General features: G+C 43.8%; 1 non-coding gene across 1 annotated transcript; it reads left to right on the forward strand.

Annotated features, from left to right (window-relative positions):
* Positions 1-9,789: 9,789 nt before the first annotated feature.
* On the forward strand, positions 9,790-9,898 carry LOC147938562 (small nucleolar RNA R71). The gene has a single exon (XR_015567653.1). It is a non-coding gene; the product is annotated as a small nucleolar RNA R71 (small nucleolar RNA).
* Positions 9,899-10,136: the final 238 nt, after the last annotated feature.

A 10,136-nucleotide genomic window follows, 5' to 3' on the forward strand; every position in this document is an offset into this window, starting at 1 on the left:
TTGCATACAAAAAAAAATAAAGCACGTACTTTGTAAATGTTGCAAGATCAACCTTGATCAATACAATTCAATTGTCTCAAATAATACATGAAGTTGAACAGTTTCATATTGAGTTCCATCCACAATGGGTCCAGAAGCCTCCCACTGCAGGATCTCCAAGTACTTCTATCTGCAGTACCCGTTTCACAATGTATCCTCTTTCTGAGACCATCTTACTGACTACTTTTGGCAATGACTCTATCCCACTTAAGCCAGGGATCGAACCTGGTCGGATGACCCATAGAAATGGTTGGTTGCTATTACATAAACCCCAAGCCATCTACAACACTTCCTTGGTTTCCATTTGAACTACGGTTCCCATGCTTATTTATATGAATGACCTCGGTTTCTGCTTGTTCAGCCATTCAATGCAGCTCCTGTCCTCTTGATCAAAGGTCAATTAAAACCCAAGGTGCACTCAACCACGATCTAGTGGTATCGTCGTAGCACTTTAGGGTCGAATCCACAGAGACCAAACAATGCACTATAAAATTGTGAAGATCAAGTCTAGCTAAGGCAAAAGGAAATTTTTGTGACAAGTAATTATCAAAACAGGAAAAATAAAAGAGTGTTTAAATTCAGAGAAAAGTATTGGGCGTTGGGAGTTTATTAGGAGTTATGATCACTAATTCAGATGATAGAATTGGGAAAGCATTAGATACCATTCTTGAACTCAAATCTCGAATGTAAAACTAACCTACTGTCGCAGCGTTAGTTATCTATGCAAGGAATTGATCAAACTCTAAACCGTCGTTTGAATCTAGCAATCCTAGCAAGCAATAATTTCAAGTTTGATTTTGTTCACAAGATGCCTTAACTTCAACTTTCGTTGGCTAAGGATCACCTTGCGCACCTATGTTCTTTTCAAGCAATTCAACAACACTTTTGATGCCTAGATGAATGAAACCTACAATCATAAACTAGGTAGCTAATCTAGTTTAAGAATTAAGAACAACAATAGAGGAAGAACACAATAGATCAATCCCAAATCTAACAACCTAAGTTCATAGAATCATAAAACCCCTTTTGAAACCCGAAACCCAACAGAGAGACTACTCAGACATCGAACAACAGCAACCACAAATCAAATATGAAGAAAACATGTTTGAATTGCAAAGAGAAATAAAAGGGTTCAGAATTCTTCTCCAAAGGGTTAGAAAGGATAAGAGATCTTCTCCCAAGCTTACAAGCACTCAAAGGCTCCGTAGAATAAAACTTGTGTTTTTAGAGGTCGAGCCTCGTGCTTAAATAGTAAAATAAAACCCTAAAAGTCGGTTTAAAACATAAAAGGAAAAGTTGCTTCGGGGACGGGACTGGTCGATCTCGAGCGAGGATAGTCGATCCAGAATTTTTTTTTCTGCTCTCACTCCATCTGCTTGTTAGCCCGATCAGTCTTCAACCAATTTAGCTCCAGATGCATATTTTCATCCCCAAAGCGCTTATATTCCTTCCAAATTCACCTATAACCTGTAAAGACTCACACAAGACTAAAAAGACTCTAAAAGCACACTTGGACTTAACAAAAGACTCAAAAGAAATACAAAAACTATGGTTAAAATCCTATAAAATGCAGACACATCAATTCCCCCGGACTTGAATCTTTGCTTGTCCTCAAGCAAGAACAGACAAAAACTCAAGAACAGAGAAAAGGTTTGAAGATGGAAACTCACATATTCTTGGGAACTTCTCCTTTGCACTCTTCATCACATCAAATTAAGAACTACTTTTTGTACTCTGCCCATGATTAGGAGCAACACTCCCTACTCTGAACTCCACAGCCTTAGAGAACCTTCAGTTTCCCCATTGTTGTCTCTCTACATCAGATTAGTAAAAAGGTGCGGTCTTACCATGGGAGTATCGATCATTGAACTTCATTGACTCCTTCAACCTCTTATCGCCCAAGACCTCCTTCATATGCCCCCTTTACTCTCTCTTTTCTCACTTCCAAAGGATTGATTTCTCCCTAATTTTCTAGGGTATCATTTTTTTTTAATCAATCCTTTGCTCTTTTTATTTTGGGACATGTTTCCATGAATTCCGAAAGATGCACGGGTTTACGCACACCCCTTGGCTCACTTCTTTTATAACCTATATCCTTTTATTCCTTTCTTTTTTTTGTTCTTTTTTTTTTACTGAGTACTGAAGGGAAGAGAGAGGGAAAGCATACTTTGCGAGGAGATGCATGTCTTGTGAGGCTTGAAGGGAGGAGTCTTGTTCGATGTATACCAAACCCCAAGGTAAGAAGTTAAATCCGGTTAAGTCTTGTCAAAGCTAGAGACAACTTCAGGTTTAACTTATTGTCCTCCTTGGCGAGTGTCTTTTGGGGCGTGTTGAGTCTGCTCATGTTCATTCCAAGCTTCATTCCAAATCAGAGGTACAAATGTAATCACAAGAGTGTTAGATCAAAGCAGAAATTCCTAGAAAAGCTCATAATTTCCAAGTTTTTTTTTTTAGACTCGATAAAAACGACTCAAATGAAATAAGACCAAAGGAAACATAGTTAGTAACTTGGGAATATCCCTCCCCCCGACTTACTTCACACCGTCCCGGTGTGAAAGCAAAACAAGAGAAAGGCGTCCCTGACAAACAAATGAAACAAAGCACAAGAAAAAGTTCAAAAAGAAACCAGAAACAACCCGAGAAAATGTTCAAAGGTGGCCATCATGTCGAGGCATCCAAATGGCTGGAGGGAGAGGCTGTCGCGGAATGAGTGGTGTGGAGGTTCTCTGTAGCTGCATCATCCTCACTGCCTGCAGGAGCTGGATCTATCTGTGGCTGAGCGAAACAAGAAGGTGCGAGGGTGTGAAGCCAAGAAGCCAGTCACATAAGAAGCAGGTTGTTCTTCCTCTGGGTGTCGTAAACCCATCTCTCAAACTCAGAGTGAGGCTCCTCCTTAGGCGCGTCAGCAACAAACTGGGTCACATCTAATGGAGGGAACGGTGGAAGGGAGTGAGACAGATGTGAAGACGTAGAGGCAACTGCAGGAAGAGTTCTGCTCCAGGATCTGGTGGAAACATGTTCGCGTTCCCCGGCCCAAAGGACTTCGTCGATGTCGATAAGGGCGTCAGCAGGAGGCTTAAAAGCGATGTTCTGTGTTTTGCGAAGTGAAGTGTGGAAAGGCATAGGAATCATCATGTAGCGAAGGTGACCATCCTTGTCCTGAAAGCGGTAGACGAAGTTGTGATGCACTAGAATCTCACTAGTGAACATATACTTGAGGTCAAGCAACTTTCTTTTTGTAACCGAAGTGAGCGGTGGCAAAACGATGCCACAATACTCGATGATAGGAGTCACCAAGCTGCCAATCAGGATCTTCTGGTTCTTAGCATTACCCATGTTCCTTCGCACCTGCTCAAACTCCTTAGAAAGTAAGAATCCAAAGTTAACATCATGAGTTTGTTGGTAGATCGGGGAACTCGGAGCATGGAGGAACCGGCGAAGACCATGGAAGAACATCCACAATTTAGGTAGCTGCAATGTGCTAGTCTCAGTCCGAGCATAGATGGTGTTGCTCAAGAACTTAGCAGTGATTCGAAGGACTGGATTGCGGATGCGAGACTGCCTTGCTCCACGAGTAACATAATTCCCAGCTCCAATCAGTTTCCAAATGTCAGTCCTGCTGTCGAGCTTCTCCATCTTGCATAGCTTGTTTCTAGGGAAACCAAAGATGTCATAGAGGTCGAACATGAAGATGACGTAGTGCTTCTTGAGCAAGAAGAAACTGATCGAACAATGCTCAGCCACCGCGTCAGAACCGCCTGGCAAATCCACTCGTATAGTGGCGAGAAACTCTCGTGTGAGCTGCTCATGTAAGTCCCATGCCTTCTCAGCAAAAGTACCGAACCCCATGTTCCTTACCAACTCATCAAAGTCTGCTAGCATGGCCATGTTCTCAAAAAGCTCTCGATCAACAAAACGAGTTGGCTCCATCTTACAATGAGCGAGTAGCTTCAACCACTTAGCATCCTCATCATTCTAAACCCTTGTTGGTGGCTCGTCAGAAGGAGTGGCATACTCCTTACCACTGCGGCGTCGTTTAGGCATTCTCTGCAAGTGAGAAAAAATTCAATATGTGAGAAAGGGAATGTAATTGAAAAATTCTCTAACTATTCAACATATGTTACAAGCCTATGCTAAATTCAAGCCACAACAGCCTAAATCTAGTTCCAAATTTCCCTTAGGACAGTTAATCCCACTAATTCGCTCATCAATTGGAAATAAGAAGAGAGAATTGCAAGGATGTCAAGTTTACACTTAGAAACCACCAAATATCGAACAAAAATCGGGAAAGGAAAAAAACTTACCTTGTTTGATTGATCGATACAGCAAATGAGTTGAATAAAGGATGAAAATCCGAGTGGTAGAAACCCATAATTTAATCAAAACAAATGAGAAATCGAGAGGGGAGCAAATAGGAGTCGGGGGCAGCGAGAGAGAAGGAAGGAAGAAGGAAAAAGAAATTAGGTTTAGCATTGGGAAATTGGACATGAAACCGGGTTTACCCGGTTCAATTTAAGTCCAAAAGCCGAAATACCAATTTCTTTCCTTCTTTTCTCTTTTTCTGTCGTTTACTTATCTGGAACGGAAATCGGCTGATCCAAAATTGGACTGGCTGATCTTGGTGGCTGCGGAACATACCTTTGAAAGGGATTCACATCTTCTGCATTTCGAACCTGTTCCTGAAAATAAAGCTCACTACCAAACGTGATTCTCGAGTGCTTCTGTAATGTAAACAAAAATAACAAATTTCCTAAAGAAAAACAAAACCAAAGAGAAGGGTAAGCAAATGCAAACCCTGTGGGTTGCCTCCCATTAGCGCTTGTTTAGAGTTGCGAGCCTGGCTGTTCTTGCTGCTTAAGCAGCTTGGAGCTCCACCAGGGGGAGGGAGGCCTCTATCGGATCATAATCCGCAAGGTACGGCTTTAGGCGTTGACCATTAACAGTAAATTCTTTTCCTTCTGGACCAACGAGAACGCAATTTCCCAGGAAAAATATTCAGCCTTGATTTGAACAGTAGGACCATATCATTTGCAGCAAAGTTCCTGGGAATATTCTTTCTGTCGTGTAAGGCCTTGGTCCGTTCCTTGTATATTTTGGCATTCACATAAGCAACCATGCAATTTTCATCAAGCTCATTCAGCTGAATAAGGCGTCTCTCTACTGTCATTTTGACGTTGAAGTTCATTTGCTTAGTCGCCCATAGGGAATTGTATTCGAACTCGACAGGTAAGTGACATGAGTTCCCATAAACCAGCTTGGAAGGGGTAGTTCCAATAGGCGTTTTATAGGCGGTCCGATACGCCCATAATGCATCATTGAGCTTCAAGGACCAGTCCTTCCTGGTTGAGTTAACCATCTTCTCTAGAATGCTTTTGATCTCCCGACTTGAAATCTCGACCTGCCCACTGGTTTGCGGATGATAAGGGGTAGCAACCTTGTGTGTCACGCCATGCTTTCTCAAAAGATTCTCAAAGAGCTTGTTGATAAAGTGAGTTCCCCCATCGCTTAAAACCACTCTAGGAACACCAAACCGTGGGAAATTATGTGCTTGAACATCTTGAGGACCACTTTAGAATCATTGGTAGGACTTGCTAAAGCCTCAACCCATTTAGAAACAAAATCCACTACCACAAGTGTGTAGGTATTGCCATAGGAAGGTGGAAAAGGCCCCATGAAGTCGATTCCCCAACAGTCAAACACCTCGATTTCCAAGATAAAGTTTTGTGGCATCCCATTCCTCTTACTTATGTTCCCTCGTCGCTGGCAAGAGTCGCATCGGGAGACAAAATCGTGTGCATCTCGGAATAGAGTGGGCCACCAGAGGCCGGCTTGGATCACCTTTGTCACGGTTTTGAATGTAGCGAAGTGCCCTGCATAGTTGGAACCGTGACAGTGTAAAAGGATGCCTTGAACTTCTGATTCTGGAACACATCTTCTGTAGAGGCTGTCAGCACAATGCTTGTAATGATAAGGTTCATCCCATAAGTAGCGCCGTACATCTCTTAAGAACCTTTTCTTAGCGTATCCAGTCAAGTTCGGAGGTTCTTCTGCAGCACATAAGTAGTTTGCAATGTCAGCGTACCATGGGGAGTCGCTACCTATTTGTTGAAGAACCTTGGCATCGGCCTTCTCCTTATAGCAGTCCATGAAAGCTGCGACCACATACACATTCTCCTCAGGTAATCGGTCATCTATGGGGATATCTTCATCGATTCTCAGCCTAGAGAGGTGGTCTGCCATGCCGTTCTCTACCCCTTTCTTGTCTCTCATCTCAAGGTCGAATTCTTGCAAAAGCAGGATCCACCGTAACAGGCTCGGTTTAGCATCCTTCTTTGTTAACAAGTAACATAGTGCAGCGTGATCGGTGTGTACAATGACCTTGGAGCCGACCTGATAGGACATGAATTTTTCAAACGCAAAAACTATGGCGAGTAGTTCTTTTTCTGTCATGGCGTACTTGGTCTGCGCCCCATCGAGTGTCCTGCTAGCATAGTAAACCACATGTAGCTTGTTATCCTTCCTTTGTCCTAAAACTGCTCCAACAGCAAAATCACTTTCGTCACGCATAACTTCAAAAGGCAGATTCCAATCGGGTGGTTGGACTATTGGAGCTGATATAAGTGCTTGCTTTATTGTAAGGAAAGCTTCCAAACATTCTGCATCAAACTCAAACGAGATGTCCTTACACAACAGCTGGGTGAACGGCCTGTCTATCTTGGAGAAGTACTTTATAAATCGCCTATAGAAACCAGCATGACCGAGGAAGCTACGTATGTCTTTTACTGTCTTCGGCGGCTGTAGATCGGACATCACCTCAATTTTTGCCTTGTCTACTTCTATTCCCTTCTCAGAAATTCGATGACCAAGAACAATTCCATTGGTGACCATGAAATGACATTTTCCCAGTTCAGAATAAGGTGTCTATCCACACAACTCTGAAGAACCTTCCATAAATTAGACAAACATGAGGATAAAGATGAGCCATAAACTGAGAAATCATCCATAAAGACCTCCATGATATCCTCGATTAAGTCAGAAAAGATGGACATCAGGCAACGCTGGAAGGTGGCAGGAGTATTGCATAGTCCAAAGGGCATTCGTCGATAGGCGAATGTGCCATAAGGACAGGTGAATGTTGTCTTCTCTTGATCATCTGGATGTATCGGAATTTGAAAGAAGCCAGAGTAGCCATCCATGAAACAGTAATAAGGGTGGTTCGCAAGGCGCTCAAGCATTTGATCGATAAAAGGTAGGGGGAAATGATCTTTCCTAGTGGCGGCATTGAGCTTTCGGTAGTCGATACACATTCTATGGCCCGTCATTGTTCTTGTAGGGATCAATTCATTCTTCTCATTCGCAACAACCGTCACTCCTCCTTTATTTGGTACCACATTGACCAGACTCACCCAAGTACTGTCGGAGATTGGAAAGATAACTCCGACACCCAAAAGCTTGAGGATCTCCTTCTTTACCACCTCCTTTAAGTTTGAATTCAGCCTTCTTTAATGTTCGATGGATGACTTAGAAGGGTCTTCAAGGTGAATTCGGTGTGAGCATAACTCCGGCGATATACCTGAAATATCATCTAAGGAATAGCCCAAAGCCTTCCTATATTTTTTAACCCGCAGAGCAAGAGTGCGGTCTCAACATTATTCAGGTTAGAATTGATAATAACAGGATAGGTGGAGTTTGGTCCAAGATAAGCGTACCTTAGCCCTTCAGGGAGTGGTTTCAAGTCCAACTTTGGAGCCTTGAGTTCGCTCCAGTCCTCATGGTTCTCCTTGGTCCCAGAGCAGGTCTCGGGATCGGTTGATCCATTTTTAGGAATGGTCAATACATCGCTTTTATCGGTTATTTCCATAGGAGGTGGAGGATTGGTCAGTCCAGTTTCCGGATCGGTCAGTCCAGTTTGCAATTTGACGAAAAGGACTTCATGTTCCAGAACTGCTGCAACATCGAGTGTCTCTGCCATCTTCACAGTCTCCTCAGACAGGTATCCCAGCTCTGGTTCCTCCTTTGTCAAAGCTACGGCTAGGTGGTCATTTGAGCATACCTCCTCATAAATTTCTTCCGATAGTTCCTCTATAGTGTCAATCCAAGAATGTTTGACCATCGATGGTAGGCTTCTTAGCGACCTTCTCCAGGTTGAATCTCAGCACCAAATCGTCCATGTGCAGATCAATTTTTCCTTCATGGACATTTATCACTGCACCCGCGGTTGCTAGGAAGGGCCTTCCTAGCAGGATGGGGTCTTGGGACTCTTCGTCGAGTTTCAAAACGATGAAATCAGTGGGTATGTAGCAGACTGGTAAGTTCTCCAACAACCCTTTTGGACGGCAAATCGAGCGATAAGCTAGGACTAGAGTCACTTGAGTGGGCTTGAAGGTATACAGTCCAAGTCACGTAGCAACGTTCAGCGGCATTAGGCTCACACTAGCTCCAAAATCGCAAAGGCAATTACTGAACTTGAGATCTCCTATTGTGCACGGTAGTGTGAATGGCCCTGGATCCCCACACTTTTTGGGCATTCAGTTTTGAAGAATGGAACTGCATTCTTGTGTGAGATACATGACTCCTTTCTGCAGGCTGAGTTTATCGGTGAGGATTTCTTTCATGTACTTCTTAAGGGACGGTACCATCTTTACTGCTTCGATGAAAGGGAGTCTGACCTAAAGTTCTCCTACGCTTTTCATACTCTCGCTCTGGCATCTTGGACTTGCGACGCGTAGGGAAAGGGAGTTTGGGTACATAAGGCGGTTGGGGATTGCAATGTCATACTCAGCTTCATCGGTCAGTATTCGAGAATTGGTTTTCAGTTTTGATGTCGAGGATTTGCCAGTCTTGTCACGGGATTGGTCAGTCTCTGCTGTCTGCTGAGGTTCCTTTAGCACTTTGCCTCCTCGAAGGGTAATAGCATTCAAGAATTCTTTTGGATTAGCCTCATTCTCGCCCGGCAGTGTACCTGGAGGTGCTCTAACCTTTGCTGCTGATTGTGCTACTTGGTTCTCTAGGACCCGCATGTGAGTGTTTAGCGTCTCAATCCTCCCATTCAGCCCTCAGTACATGCTATCGATCTTGACACTTACCTCAGTGGCATTCTTTTTCTGATTATCCATCAGCGCATGCATCATCTGTTCCAATTTGCCTTCTTGCGGAGCTGCTGGCTGAGGTGGAGGTGCTTGATAGGCTTGTGCGAAGTTATTACCTTGAGGTTTCGGCTGGAAGTTCGACCCTCCAAATCATGTCCCTTTGTTCTGAAATCCTTGTGCAAAGCCGCTCTGTTGGGGTCGCGGTGGATAGACCTGGTCTTGTGGATTCTCAACATTGTTGCTCATATAGGAAAAGTTAGGATGATTCCTAAAATTCTGGTTAAAGCCTCGATTCTGAAAATTTCCTTGTCCTCCTATGTAGTTCATCTCCACCGTACCCTCAAGATATGTCTCAACTCTGAAATCTGCATAGCCCCCGGCTTGTTCCTCGCACAAGTAAACGTTTTGGTGATCTCTTTTCAGTAAGAGATTCACCTTGGCTGTGAGATCCTTAATAGCATCAGTCTCGACAACATTGACCCGCACCGTACGATCATAGTCTGTGCCGTGATTGCTGTTGCTTGCCGCAAGAATTACTATCAGTGCATTGGCCCCATTTGCGGTGTTGGTGGAGAAATCTCCTTTGCTAGCTGTGTCTAACGCCATCTGGTATTTCTGTTCGATACCCCCATAGAAAATGTTCATCAGGTTCTCTTGGGTGTAACCGTGGTGAGGACAGTCTCTCAGATATTCCTTGAATCTCTCCCATGCTTCGCAAAATGTCTCCATGCCTCCTTGAGAGAATGTGGTAATTTTGCTTCGCCGATTGGCTGAGCGCGATTTGGTGTAGAAGTGATTCAGGAAAACGGCTCTACACTGTGCCCAAGTGGTGAGCGATCCAGGATCTAGAAGATTCAGCCATCTCAGTGTCTTATCCGCCAAAGAGAAGTGGAACAGAGTCAGAATGAGGTAGTCATAGGGGACACCATTGGACCTCGTCGTACTAGTCAGTCTTTCAAAAGCCTCGATGTGATCTAGAGGACTCTCCGATGGGAACCCATGGAACAC

This window comes from Camelina sativa, chromosome 9 (genome assembly GCF_030686135.1).
Source record: "Camelina sativa cultivar CO46 ecotype springtype chromosome 9, ASM3068613v1".
NCBI classification, from domain to species: Eukaryota; Viridiplantae; Streptophyta; class Magnoliopsida; order Brassicales; family Brassicaceae; genus Camelina; species Camelina sativa.